This window comes from Colobus angolensis, unplaced genomic scaffold, assembly GCF_000951035.1.
Source record: "Colobus angolensis palliatus isolate OR3802 unplaced genomic scaffold, Cang.pa_1.0 Scaffold156, whole genome shotgun sequence".
NCBI classification, from domain to species: Eukaryota; Metazoa; Chordata; class Mammalia; order Primates; family Cercopithecidae; genus Colobus; species Colobus angolensis.
Window position 1 is genome coordinate 259292 of NW_012114666.1, and position 16042 is coordinate 275333.

A 16042-nucleotide genomic window follows, 5' to 3' on the forward strand; every position below is an offset into this window, starting at 1 on the left:
GGTATAACCCCTACCAATGCACCAAATAAATTTATAAATGGGGACTGTGAGGCAGGCGCAGGTTTCTAGAGCTTGCCCAAGGTCAGTATATGCTGGACCCGGGATTCAAATCCAGGCAGTCAGGCTTCAGAACTGGCCCCCTTAATGACCACAGCACTTGGTCTCCAGCAGTGCGATCTTCCTTCCTTCCCTGCTGCTCTTCTTGATTAAAGAGAGGCGCCAGGGCCAGAGAGGCAGGGTGCAGAGAGGATTGTGGCGGAGGAAGTGCAGTCTTACTACAGCAAAAGTTGAGTTAGAAATTCCTGACGCAGTTGGATATGGGTTGAATTGGGTCAAGGGTGGCAATCAACAAGGTTAATAAAGCATAACTTGGGTTTTTATTCCCCCTGTCATGATGGATGAGGCCTTCGAAGCAACTAGCAGAGGCCTCACCCTGAGCAACCAAGAAAGATTTGTGGACACATTTATATGAAGGATCTCCTTCCAGCTCCCATGAGTGTTTAAGATGACTTGCTTCAAACCAAGATCAAAGAATAGGCTGGAGATATTGTTTCACCGATTTGTATAAATCAGCTAGACAAACTGTGGCCTTGACAACTACTGATGTTTCTCCAGTTGGAGGTAACTTGTTAAGAAACATGTCAGGCAGCTGCAAAACTCTGAGTGCCTCCTTGGGAAAGAAGCATCGAGAAGCATTGATCACTTGCCGCCTGACTTTACCTTAACTATTTCTGAAGCCATAATTGAGAAGGCCCCAAGGTCCACTTTTCATGTATCCCTCAACCTTTCAGAATGGGTTTGAGTGATCATTTTTAACACTAATGTCTGTTATGTTTGTAGAGTTTCCAAATGGTCACAGACATGGTCTTTTTGCAGCTTCACAACAATCACAGGAGGTAAGGGAGGGCAGCAGAGATTTCTGCCATCTTGCTAATGAGAAATTGAGGCTCAAGGGTGTCAAGGGTCCAGCCCAAGGTCACCCAGACACAGTTACTGGTTCACATGCAGGGACTAAGCTGGGGGGGTCTATTCCCAGCCATACATACTTCTCCCATCTGTACATTCCCTCCTTACTTTGCTAATGTTTCCTGGGGGCTTTCTCCATACCTGGTCTTGGGCTGGATATTTTCACTGTCTCTCACGCTTTTTAAATATTTCCTTCTTTTGCTGTACAGTATGCTTTGAATGGTGGTAGTAGTGGCAGAAGCTACTTCAGAGAATTCCACCAGTGAACATTCTCATAAACACACACACACACACAGACACACACACACACTTATGCCAGCCAGAGTGCAGGAGACTTGGGAATCATACAGAGAAGAATCACCTCATTTCCCAACTGCATCTAGGACTGTCTTCCACACTGCAGAGAGGGTCTTTAAATCCATGTAAAGTAATAACATCTGTTAATTTTATCAATTTAGTGGCGCACTTAACATCAGCCAAGCACTTTTTCTATACTAGCTCTTTTAATTCTTTGGATAATATTCGATCTCCATTGTATAGACAAGAAAACAGAAACTGATGCTCAAGGTCCAGTACCTTCTCCAAAGTCACACAGAAAATATGAGACAGAATGCTGACTCCAAAGCCCTGTTGTATGTGCTTTGTATGATTGACTTTGCTTCCTAGTATTTGCTTTTTTTGCTTCATATCATTAATATATTAAAGGACACATTATTTTTACTGGAGAAAGTTTATTTTTAAAAGAAGTTGAACTGCTTCAGATGTAGAATGCTGGAAAGACCATCGCTCCCATTCTTACTACTCCAATAGAAAACCAAGCCAGATAATTTGAAATTTTGCAACTTTTCTTTTATCCAACAGAGATCTGAGGTTGCAAGCTAAGCAGCTAACCTGAAATGTAAGGAAAGATAGGTACCTCTAAGGACAGCCAGGACTGGAATACTTGCTTACCTGGAGTAGATGCCATCAGACGCTGGTAGGAAAAAAAATAGCTAGAATATTTAACAAATTGCTAAAGGCTGAGCATGGGCTGCTGAGACTATACGGCACTTCTGAGAGCCACAGACGTAAGAGGAATTCACTCTATATGCAGGCTTGTTTCCACAGCTGAACTGGGTGCTCACAAAAAAGATAGGAAAGGGCAAGATGAGAATACTGAGAAAGCATCCCTTGCAGCATAGAACTGGGGGAGGGGGACAGAAACCACTGCAGAAAAAGCACAAGTCCTCACCTGGATTTCCCTAAAACGTCTAGGGGAAGGGCAATGAAACTTGCTGCCGTGAGGGCACTAATGAAAATGGGAAATTACAACAACAGCAACCCCCCTCCTCACACTATTCCTGGTGTATAGTAGGGTGGGCAGGAATGCATCCTAAGCCCAGACCAGTAACTGGGAGATAGACAGAACCACAAAGTGCCTGGCTAAGACTGAGACACAGTAAGCACAACAGAGGATATTCCCCAACCTCTACTACCAGGCAAACAGATATGGAGTAGCAGGTAACGGTGGTCTGTTCCTGGGAGAGGGACAAGAGACAGGAGAGAGACTCAATCTATGGCAAAGCACAAAGGAAGACTAAAAGCTGAGGGTGGAGCAGATATTGAAAAAAATCCTCTGGCAAACCAACCCCCAGCTTAAACTCAAACTAACACAAAAGGACTTTGAAGTTGGCAGCACACTGGGAGCAACTATGGCCAACAATGAAATCTAACATAGCTGAATTCCTAAATAGACCAACTCAACTGCCTATACTGAAGTCCTAGGAGAAATAAAGACATACTCCATTCCCAGATGTTAAAACCTCAGTATATATTGTCCTACGTAAGATATCTAGCTTTCAATTAAAAAAATGTGAGGCATTCAAAGAAGCGAGGGAAAAAAACAACACCCTGACAAGAGACAAAAAAAATCAACAGAATTAGACACAGCTATGATACAGATGATGGAATTATTAGATAGGAATTTTAAATAACTGATCAAAATGTTATAGACTCTAGCGGAAATGAGAACACCATGAATTATCACATGGGTAAGTTCAGCGGAGGAGTGAAACTATAAGAAAAAAAATCAAATGGAAATTCTTGAAATAAAAATTACACTCATAAAGATAATGATTTTGATAGGCTCATTAGTAAATTTAACACAGGTAAGAAAAGAATCAACTAATTTAAGCATAGGTCAATAGAAATTATTCAAGCTCAAAGAGGAAAAGGAGTTTTAAAAATAAGCAGGGTATCCAAGAATTGTGAGACAATAACAAATGGTCTAGCAGAATGGTAATTGGAATTCTAGAATGAGAAGACAGAATGAGGCAGAAAAAATATTTGAAGAAATAGTTATCTAATTGACATTTATAAAACACTCCACCCAAGTACACAAGAAACATTAACCAAAGCAAACCATTTTATGGGCCATGGAACCAATATTAATACATTAAAATACAAAAAAAAATTAATACATTAAAATAGTTGAAATTATACAAAAAGAATTTTTCAAAACCAATGGCAGACACCAAACCACAGATCCAGAAAGTTCAGAGTACACCAACCAGGATAAATTAAACAAAACAAATACTTAGAAATGGCTTATTCAAACTGCTGAACACTAAAGATAAAGAGAAAATCATAAAGGTAGGCAGAGAAAAATAGTACATACAGAGGAACAATAATAAGAATTACATCAGACTTCCCCTGAGATGGCAGGCAAGCCACAAGACAATACAAGTGCTAAAACTACAACAACAACAATAGAAACTATTAACCCAAAATGTATCCCAGCCTGTGGGCCAAAGCTAGCCCACAGCCTGTTTTTGTAAATAAAGGTTTTTCCTGGACCAAAGCCACACAAGTTCATGTATGTATTGTCTATGACTGCTTTTACACTATGACAGAGTCCAGAATTTGTGGACTACAAGACCTAAAATATTTACTATTTGACCCTTTACAGAAAAAATTTGTCAACTCCTAATCTAAAAGATAACTGACTTTCAAAAAAGTAGTAGCAAAAACAAAAGTAGTAACAAGCTGTTGTGTACTCATAGCATACATAAAAACAAAATGTTAATATATGACACCAATGACACAAAAGTGTTGGAGAAAAGAATAATTAGCATATTTTGTAAGTTTCTTAGACTAGATATAAAGTAGTATATTATTTGAGGTTAGAATTTTTTATTAAATGTTATAAAACTTGGGTCAACAACTAAAAATTTTTAAAGAGACATAAATAATAATAAGCCTTTAGCGAAGATGAAACAATCATAAACAAAAGAAAGGAAATAATGAAGATAACAGTAGACATTAATGAAATTGAGAAAAGAAAATAATGAAACCCAAAGCTGCTGCTTTGAAAAAAATAATAATAAAACAGATAAACTTCTATCAAGACTGACCAGTGGAAAAGGACAACACAAATGATCAATATGAGGAATGGAAGATTGAACACTGAACATCACCTTACAAAGAATACATAATCCTGTATCTATTAAGGAAATTTAAATGCATAATTAAAACTTCTTTTTTGAGATGGAGTATCATTCTGTGACCCAGGCTGGAGTGCAGTGGCATGATCTCAGCTCACTGCAACCTTCGCCTCCCCAGTTCAAGCAATTCTCCTGCCTCAGCCTCTTGAGTAGCTGGAATTACAGGCGCCTGCCACCACGCCCAGCCAATGTCTGTATTTTTTCAGTAGAGACAGGGTTTCACCATGTTGGCCAGGCTAGTCTCAAACTCCTGACCTCAGGTGATCCACCCACCTCGGCCTCCCAAAGTGCTGGAATTACATGTGTGAGCCACTGCACCTGGCCAAAACTTTCTAAAAAGATATCGCTCACTAGCAGTCAGCACTTGTGGAAAAAAAAGAAAAAAAGAAGGAAGGAAGGAAGGAAGGAAGGAAGGAAGGAAGGAAGGAAGGAAGGAAGGAAGGAAGGAAAGAAAAAAGAAAAAAAGAAAACCTCCAGGCCCAAATCACTGGTTATTTCTATTGAATATTTAAGAAAGAAATAACACCAATTGTACACAATTTCTCCCAGAATACAAAAAAAGGAGGGTGCATGTCCCAACTCATTTTATGGGATCAGTATAACCCTGATATCTAAACCAGAAAAAGACATTATAATAAAAGAAAACTCAGCCCAATAATCCTCATGAATATAAATAATATCCCTAACAAAATGCAAGCAAATAAAATCCAGTATATATAAAAAGGATAGTACACTACAGCCAACTGGGGTTTATTTAAAGAAAGCAAGGATAGTCTGACATTCAAAAAACTCAATCAAGGTAATTCACTGTAATATCAATATTCAATGTAATATCATCAAACTGAAGACTAAAAATCAAATAATCATCAGAAGAGATACAGAAAAAGCATTTTATAAGCACATATTCATGATAAAAGAAAAACCTCTCAGTAAACGAAGACTAGAGGAGAACAATCTCAGCCTGATAAAGGACATTACCAAAAAACCTACAACTCTAATATCATACGTAATAGTGAAAGACAATGCTTTTCTCTTAAGATTGAGAACAAGAGATGATATTGGCTGTCAATATCATCCTCCTGTCTGATACTGTATCGGTACAATAAGACAAGGGAAAAAGGACATTCACATTGGAAAGGTAAAAACAAAATGGATAGAAATTTAAAATAACTATGAATAATACGTTACAGACTCTACTGGAAATGAGAACATCATGAATTATCACATGCATAATTTCAGCAGAGGAGGGAAACTATAAGAAAAAAAATCAATTGGAACTGCTGGAAGTAAAAACAACACTCACACAGATAAAGAATGGTTTTGATAGACTCATTAGTAAACTCAACACAGATAACAAAAGAATCAGCTAACCTGAGGATAAGTCAATAGAAATTATTCAAACTCTATTGCCAGATGACATGATAATCTACATATAAATTTCAAATAGTCTATTAAAAAGCTACTAAAACTAAAAAGTGACTTTGGCAAGTTCACATTAATAAGATCCATATTCAAAAATTAATTGTATTTCTGTATACTTGGCAATGAAAATTGAAATTTTTTAAGATACCACTTACAATAGCACCAAAACCTATAAAATACTTAGGTATGGATCTTATAAGAGACATGCAAGCTCTATATGCTGTAAACCAAAAAAACAATGATAAAGGAAATCAAAGACCTAAATAAATGTAAAGACACGCCACATTGATAAAGACAATATTGTGAAGATGTCAATTCTTCCAAACTGATTTATACAGTCAGCATAATTCTAATCAAAACCCACGGCAGGCTGGATGTGGTGGTTCACATATGTAACCCCAGCACTTTGGGAGGTTGAGGGAGGAGGATCCCTTGAACCCAGGAGGTCAAAGCTGCTGTGAGCCACGATCATGCCACTGCACTCCAGCCTGGGCAGCAAAGCAAGACTCTGCCTTACAAATAATGCAGAGTTTTTTGTAGAAATCAGCAAGCAGATTCTAAAATTTTTATGAAAAGACAAAGAAAAAATAACCAAAGTGATCTTGAAAAAGAAGAATAAAGTTAGAATAGAAATATTCTATTGGTTGAGAAGTAGTCTTCCCAACCAATGGTGTTGGAATAATTGGATATGTTTTTTTAATGAACCTCCATTCATATCTCATACTGTATCAAAATATTAGCTCAAAATAGATAATAGACTTCAATGTAAATTTTTAAACTATAAAACCTTCAGGAGAAAACATAGAAGATAACCTTTATAACCCTAGATTAAGTAAATATTTCTTAGATATGGCCCTAAAAATATAATCCACAAAAGAAAAACTTGATAAAGTATACTTGATCAAAATTAACAACCTATCAGCTCTGATATGGTTTGACTGTGTTGCCACTCAAATCTCATCTTGAATTGTAGTTTGCAAAATCCCCACATGTCATGTGAGGGATCTGGTGGGAGGTAATTGAATCATGGGGGCAGTTACCTCCATGCTGCTGTTCTTGTGATACTGAGTGAGTTCTCACGAGATCTGATGGTTTTATAAGGGGCTTTTCCCCCTTTTGCATGGCATTTCTCCTTCCTGCTGCCATGTGAAGAAAGACATATTTGCTTCCCCTTCCTTCATGATTGTACATTTCCTTAGGCTTCCCCAGCCATGCTGAAATGTGAGTCAATTAAACTTCTTCCCTTTATAAATTACTGTCTTGGGTATGTCTTTATTAGCAGTATGACAACAGACTAATTAATAAAATCTCTAAAAGACATCATTAAGAAAATTAATAAGAAAGCTACCAGAATAATTTGCTAATAACATATCTAGAAAAGAACTTGTATCCAGAATATGTAAATACTCAATAATAAGTTCAATAATAAAACCCAAACAATTCAAATTTTAAAATGGACAATAGATTTGAAATCTTCACCAAAGAAAACATAGTGATTTCAAATAAGCCCATAAAAAGGGGTTAAACATCATTAGTCATCAGGAAAATATGAATTAAAATGACAATGAGATACTAGTACATACTCATTAGACAAAAAAGAAAGAAAATCTGACAACATCAAGTGCTGATGAGGATATGGAGCAACTGGAACTCTCATACACTGCTGGTAGGAATGCAAAATAGCATGGCCACTCTGAAAAACAGCTTGTCAGTTTCTTACAAAGTTAAAGATGCATGTATTAGACAACATAGCAATCCTACTTATCAGTACTTACCCAAGAGAAATGAAAACCGATGCTCATCAAAAACCTGTACGTGAGCATTTATAGGGGCTTTATTTGTAACTGCCAAATCTGGAAACAATCCTAATGTCCCTCTACAAATTATAGTGTAGCTCTACAACTAAACTCCACTCATTATTAAAAATGAATGAACTACTGATACAGGCACAATGTGAACTGATGTCAGATGCATTCTGCTAAGTGAGAGAAGCCAGACTCAAAAGACTATGTGCTATAAGATTCCATTTATGGGACATGCTAGAAAAGACAAAACTATAGGAAAAGAAAACAGATTATTAGTTGCAAAGGACTGAGGGTGAAGAGAGATTATCATTCCCAAGGAAGGATTTAGGGGTGAAGGAACCCTTCTATATCTTGATGTGATGGTTGCACACTGGATACATTTATCGAAATTCCACAGAACTGTACACTAAAAAGACGAGACTTGACTGCATGCAAATTATACCTTAATGAAAAATGGGTAAAAAACAGAAATGGGAAGTAGTATCTTTCATGGCAAATGGAAGATAACCATCTTTTGTTTTAAAGACAATGAAAACAAAGCATCGAAATAAAATTCTGGCTAGACACTGCTCCCTGGTCACAAGCTCTGAGCCTGAGGACTGCTTTACCTCAGTAAAGGAGAGCTTGACAAGTGTTAAGTGGTGTTGAAGATACACCATCTCCCAACAGAGACTTTTTCTTTAACAATACAACCAAGAAAAGATTCAATGATAGTTCGTGGCTTATCTACATAGCACCTGAAATCATTTCTGCCATCTCTGGTGGGAAACACCACACCTCAGGCTGGGCCTCCAAGGGAGGCAGCCTGGCTGGGTCCCCAGCAGCTTTTTGCTGGGCTTCCCTGACCTCTTCCCAGAGGAGGCACACTTTGCAGCCTCATTCCTGGTTTCCTTCCCTGGAATCTGTACATTTTACTGCCCCCAAAGTTGAGAAAGCATCACTGCCTGGCAGGGCCCTAAGCTTCACTCCTTCTCAGGAAATCTGCACTTTCGCTGGCTTTTGGTTTCAGAAAACTTCGGAAGTTCTGCCTCTCCTGGTACAGTTGCCGATGACTGAGAACAGATTTCTGAATTTTGAGGATGCTCAAAGCCCTCCGTCGACCCTCATCACACCCAGAGAAAGTCCATGGCTTCACCCCATTTCCACCAGGGGTTCATCCCCCACCCCTCCCAATAGGCATTTGTTGAATGAATGACTGTGTGGTGGGCTTTTCTGGTTTCTAGTTTTATGTTATAAGACTGTATTTTACTTTGTAATAAGTAAAAAAAAAAAAAAAAAAAAAAAAAAAAGAGGAAAGAAACCTGTACCCCAGGCAACAGAACGTTGTAGGGTTGAAAAGGAGAGTGTATGGATTCTCACAGCCGAGAACCATGCTGGACACTGTTCATCTCCCTTCAATGTGCCTGGAGTGTTTAATGGGTGAACTATCTAGGTCCAGATGGAGAGAGGCTTGCTGAGATCACACTGGTGGACGGTGATTTAGCTGCACTGGAGCCTGGACTCCTCACCCATCGGATCCTGCCTCCTCCTTCCCCTCATCACCACGAGTCAGCATTATTCAGCAGGGCCCTGTGCCAAGCTCTGGTCTTGGGGGCTTTACTCACATCATCCCATTTACTCAGAACAGCCATCCAAGACTGGTTCGTGTGGTACAACAAACATACAAACATCAAAATCACATACACGACGGTGAGCTGGCCCCTGTCCCATGTCCACACTAGCGCAGACCTTACTGTGGGGACAGGATCACCAGCACTGGTTTCTTTGTTCCCGTCCTCTGCCCCTTTTACATTTTTTGTAGAATATGGATTTTGAAATCCACCATACACTCTCTTTTTCAATAAGCCATGCAGCCCTAGAGACACAGCTGGACCCGGTCGATTTGGCAAGACGCAGGAGTGAGCCATCCAGAGCCATCTTGGAGACCGGCTTCCAAGGAGATGCCCACTGGTCTTCACCAACGCATGTAGACACCCACCAGCTTCCCACAACATTCAGGCTAAGGTCTGGGCCATGGCGCCCCAAAAACCCTTTGTGTTCACCTTTCTTTGGCGCCACCAGGCCACAAACATCTAAGCTATGATAAATATGGTAGCAAACAAGACACAGGGGAGACTGTCACGCACACCATCCTGTATCACCCATAGCTCTCTTCCCATTTCGTGGCTCCTTCACGACCCGCAGAGTCCACAAACAGGGCCAGGGGCACTCAGACCCCTCGTGGTCCTTGGACTTTGGTGGGAGATCTGGTTTTACTTTGTTCAAATTATTTGCTAAAACCAATGGCGTGTTTCTTAATTTCCTGGAGCTTGGGGAAAACAGCCCAGGAAAAAAAAAAAAAAATCAGCCTCTGATTCATTTTCTCCCTTCCTTCCCCAAATGAAAGAGAAAACTCGATGAATGCCCGTGGTTGATAGACGTGAGTACCTTGAATCAAAGCCCTGCTTCCCCGTATGGTATAGAGTCTTGGAGGAGCCTTTGAAGCTAGCTCCTTTCAACAAGTTTCAATAAAAGTGCCCGGCCGTCAACAAAGGCACAAGCAAATCTCAGCCCCATCACATCCAAGCGTTTGTCACCCTGAAGCTTGGTGGGAAGGCTTTTGGGGTCAGGGAACCAAGGGGAGGCCAGGGATGGAAGGAACAGTATCTTGTTAACTTTTTTTCTTGGGGGCAGTTTGCAACTTCACTACAACCCCAATTTGCATTTACCTTGGCCTGAAGAATTGGGACGTTCTGCAGTAAGGTCCATAAATTCCTTTTTTAAGCTAGCATGAGCCAAATATAACAAGTAGCTGTCCAGACCTGTTTAAAAAGAATAAAACCCAGCTAAGCGCATAAATAACAGCCCACTGCCTTTTATCATATAAACATGGCCAGAAAGCCAAATGCGCTACAGAGCCTAAACACAGATTCTCATTGTTATCTCATTAAGTCCATTAAATATGCAGGAAGGAAAATGCTTTCACATCTTGGGCCTGCTTTAAACTATCAGGGAACAGATTAGGGTCAATGAATCCTGTGAACTCTGAAACTGCCAGCCCTGGATGGGGAGTGTGGGGGGTGCTCCCAGTGGAATCCAGGCCCACACCTGTCACAGACAAGAGTTCACAAAATCTAAGTGGACTCTGATGTGCACCTCCCTCCCTCCCCCGGCCCCACGCATCCCCGTTGCTGGAACCTTCAGTGCCTCATCTGTAACTCACGAATCAGGATCAAGAGATAAACCCCCACCTCTGAGAGAGAGAGTCAGTAGACTCCAAGCAGAAACTGTGCAAAAGTCTCTTGCCGGTGCTCCGGAAATTGCCAGGGGTTCCAGGCCGCAAGGCGAGACGGCTAAGTTGCTTCTGGCAAATTGGAAAGAGCTTATCAATTATTCATGCAACTGGATAAACAGGGATTTTATCTTGTAGCATGAATCAAGAGATAAAAATTCCATTTCAAGAGGGAGGGGTGGAGACTAAACCCTGAGTGTTAATTGTAAACTGAAAAAAAAGAAGAGGGAAGGAAGGGAAAAATAAGGTCTTAGGCTTGGGTTGTGCTGTGAGCACTTGTAAGATCCCCCACCCCCAAATATTGCTTCTCCAGTTCCCCAAGACCCCCCAAACTAGGCAGATGGCCAGAAAAGAAACAGAGAGTGCCGTCTGTTCACTTGAAGTTAGCTAACCTGCTCCCTGGGTGATACACCAGGCCTCTTATTGGCATAACGTGCCAGCCAGAACAGAACCAACCACTTGCAAGCTGATGGTGGGGGGATTGTAAACCCCCAAACACCACCTTTTTAAGGTATTTCTGTTTAAAATCAATGTGCTGCTTCCAGACTGAAATCCAAAGCAGAGGAAAGTGTACAAACAGCTGCCTAACAAGGTGGAAGGCTCAAAGCAAAACAAAACAAAGGCAAATCCAACATGCAGGATATTTTGGCCAAAAAATAAGATTTCTTTTTTCATGTCCCTCCCCCACCCACTACCCATAGCCTTGCATCTAACAGTTCCTTAAAGACTAGGAAATTAACCCAAAAGATGAAATTAAGGAATTAGTAGTTTATCAAGGCATTCACATTATTAAATTTGACCACAGATGAGAATATTTATATGCATATATAAAATTCATCCATCCCAGCGTTAGCCGGGGTTGTCCCTGTGCTGAAGGACTATACATAACTTTCATTTTTCTTCTTTGCACTTTGTATTTTCCAAGTAGCATATTAGGAACACTGTTAATTTTACAATGAGAGAGAAATAAGAAACTCAGTGCTTTCAAAATCCTATATGAGGAGCGTATATTGATTTTTATAATGGGGGTTAACAATAAACTTTATAACTGACATAAGTTGAAGCCACACATGTTCCCTAACTTTCCTTTTTCCCCCCTTCAACAAAAGCCTCTCAAAACAAGGAATCTGTCACAATAGCTTTTGCCTTTTCTTGCGACCCAGCTGGTGGATGGGAGTGGGGGGCCAATGGGTACAGAAAGGTAAGACCCTGCTCCAAGCAGCTCTTCTGCACACACGAGCAGACATCAGAGGATGGGGACCGAACCATGCTCTTTGGCAAGCCCTGGTGGATCTACATCACTCCAGACTGTCAGTGTCACGGCCAGAGGGACCTGAGTGTCTGGGTGACACCCAACCACCATTCTGGCCATCCCTCTGCCCCTTGCTGTGCCTCAGTCTCTCCATAGTCTCTTTTGCTTACCATACTTTTTGGATCGCAGTCACAGGAAGTTGCATTTAACATTACTGAGTTCATGGCATGCTAACAACCTTGGTCTATGTTGGGACCCTCATCTGTCTTATTTTCTTATTGTATAAATTTTTCCCTTTGCCCCCGCTCCCATCTCCACACCCGTTTCCTTCCTTCCTCCTCCTGAAAGACATTCCCTGGAGTATGTCTAATGGATTGCCTTAGATACACACACGTGAAATGCAAGCAACACTTGTGTGCAGGTTTGTGTTCTGGGTTTATATGAATGTGCTCTTCTGCTCAAGAGATGATGCGCTTTCCGGATCTCTCTGTGTCATCACGTATCTCATTGCTCCGACAGCCATGGATCCCTCTATGCAGTCTTCACATTTGATAGCCACTTAGAGGCCACCACTTCCCACCCCATGAAGAGCACTATGGTGACCCTGAGATGACACTGGGGAGGAGGATGCTCAGAGATCAGCCTCTCTGCCTCCCTTCCCTGTCCTCTCCTCCCTAGGTGACTCCCAAGAGGTCATTTGAAAATGAGTGGACCTGGTCTGCAGAGGCCTCCCAGCTCCAACATCCTGCAGTGCTGAGCCCAACATGGGGTCTTGGGTGATATGAGCCACTCATCCATAAACCTACCCAGTCCCCTCTGAAATAATGGCGACATCTGCCCTCTTACCAAAGACCTGCAGCCCACCAGGCCCCACACTGAGGGCTTTACTTGTGTCATCTCATTACATTTTCCCCAAACCTGAGGATTCTCCCTTTGCAGTTGAGCAACACAAGGCTCAGAAGGCTGTGCCCAAAGGCCCAAAGTCATGTACCTCATGAAGGGCAGCACCAAGACATGAGCCCCATTAGACGCCCAAAGCCTTCCTTCCGCCATGAGTGGGCAGCCTCTCCTCCATCCTGCATCAACAGAAGCCCTCGCTCAGGCTGAATTTTCTTGCCTCCCAAGTAGAATGAACCAAGCCAGTCCGTTCTTTCTACAGACCGTCTGCAAGCCCTGGTGGGTCTACATAGCATCAAACGGTCAGCTCCACGACCAGAGGGACCTGTCTGGGTGTCATGTTGATGAAGCTCTTGGTGCCAGACTCAGCTGCTCAGCCACCATTCCACAGCCTGCCGTGAGTGGCCCTGGCATCAGTGAGCAGTTTGAGCTGGGCTGGGGACCCAGAAATTTAACAAAAACAAATCCCCAAACCTCCCAGGCAAACAAGGCTGGCCACATAAGAGCAGGCATTTGCTCTTTGCTCAGCAGCACCTGCCTGTCACGCTGGTGCTGTGGCTGTTCGCAGGAAGAACACAAGGCCCCGCCTTTGTAGGAAAGCACCCCTTAAGTGCACAGGGATTAAGATGTGTCTCCACAGCTTGAGTTAACACATTAATGAATTGTTACTAAAAAATTAACAAACCATTCGGTGTGAGCACCACCCAGAGCAACAATTACGGCAAAAGGAGTGTTAGTCATCCACCCACCCACCCATCCACTCACCCTTTCACACACCCATCCACTCATTAGCCCACCCACCTACCCATCCATCACCTATCCATCCACTCACCCATTCACCTATCCATCCACCTACCCACCCACCCACCTATCAACCCTCCCACCTATCCACCCACCAACCTATCCACCCACCATCTATCCACACACCCACCTATCCACCCACCCATACACTCACCCACTCACACACCCACCCATTAGCCCACCCACCTACCCATCCATCATCTATCCATCCACTCACCCATTCACCTATCCAACCACCCACCCAACCATCCACCCAACCACTCACTCACTCTCTCCCTCATCCACCTATCCATTCACTCACTCATTAACCCACCCACCTATCTACCCACCTACCCAATCACTCATCTGCCCATCTCCCCACCCATCCACCCACCCACCCATTTACTCACCCACTCATGCACCCATCCACCCATTAACTCACCCACCTACCCACCCATTCATCCATCTATCCAATTACCCACCCACTCATCCACCCATTAATCCACCAAACCATCCACCCACTGACCCATCCACCCATTCATCCACCCATCCACCCACTCATCCACTGATCCATCCATCCATCCACCCATCCATCTCACCCCCATCCACCTACCCATCCTCCTCCCCTTCCATTCACCCACTCACTCATCCATCCATCTATCCATCCACCAACCCATTCACCCATGCATCCATCTATCCATCCACCCCCCCACTCATCCACCCATTAACCCATTCACCCACTTACCACCCATCCACTCATCCACCCACCCATCCATGCATCCATCCACCCATTCATCTATTCGTCCTTCCATCCATCCATCTCACCCTCCATCCATCTATCCATCTATTCACCAATTCATCCATCCATCCCCCCACCCAGCCACCCATCCACCCATCCACTCACACATCTATCCACCTACCCAATCACTCATCCATTCATCTACTGAATTCATACATTCATTCAAAACATATTCACTAAACATTTATGTGCCAGGTGTTAGGTTAAGCCCTCCAACGCCATCCTCCCCCAGCCCCTACCATACACACAACAGCCAGATAGAGCAAGAAGACCTATGCAGGTTTGAGGGCTGGTGGGTGAGTTCCCAGACAGCCCAAGGTATTTCCACAACCTGCCTTCCCAGAGGCAGGTGAACAAGATGCCATTCAGGACCTAGGTGGTTTAGGTTCAGGCTGAGGAGCCAGTCTTTCCAGCCAGTCTTTCCAGACCCAGACAGTCTTTCCATCCAGGCTCCATTGCATACCAGCTGTGTGACCTTCAACTTCTCACCATGGGGTTTCAGGGCCTGAGAAGACTGGACCCTGCACCCAATGCTCAATTCCTGGACATGGTCTTCTAATTCCTACAGGTGGCACAGCTTCATTCTACTATACAGAGGAAGAAACAGCTGCAGAGGGAATTGCAGGGCTGGGACTGCGGGGAGGCACCCAGGGCTCAAACTATGAGAAGGCATTCACCTGGAGGGGCTATCTGCACCTGTGCCCACCCGAGAGTGAGTGCCTGTTACATGGTGAGCCCTGGGAACCAGTTTGCCTCCTTCTAGCACCGGGCCGTGGTGAGTGGCTAAATGGTAGCATTAAGATTTGAATTCAGGTCTTCTGATAAACCCAGTGCTCATTCTGTGATAGTTCATTTGTTCTCTCATTCATTCACTCAACAAACATGTAGTGAGCCCCTGCTATGCACAAGGCATGTGCTAGGCTCAGGGGCACACCAGGCACTTCTGAAGGACAGGGACTTGGTTTTCCTGCCTCAGTTTCTTCATCTGTAATATGCAGGTTGTTGTAAGGATCTGGTCGACTCGGGCCAAGCCAGCATGCTCACTCTGGAGGCAGAAATGGTCACCAAGAGGGGCCCAGCCCACCCCAGCCTGTCCCCTGCTTCATCCAGAGCTGCCCCAACCAACTTTCTTGGCCCAGGAGGCTGCCTGGATGTTTATTTGGTTATTAGATAACCAGGCCTGGGCACCATTTCTTTGATCAGATACCCCTGATAACAAGCAGAGGAAACAGACCATTTTATAGCATGATTTTGTGGGGTGATCTTATCATCCCATGGTGTTTTTAACAGGGACAAGGATGAAGAGGTAGGCATTTGGAGGGGAGGGGGAGGGAATAGAGGCCCTGCTCTGCAACACTTTCCTCCTGA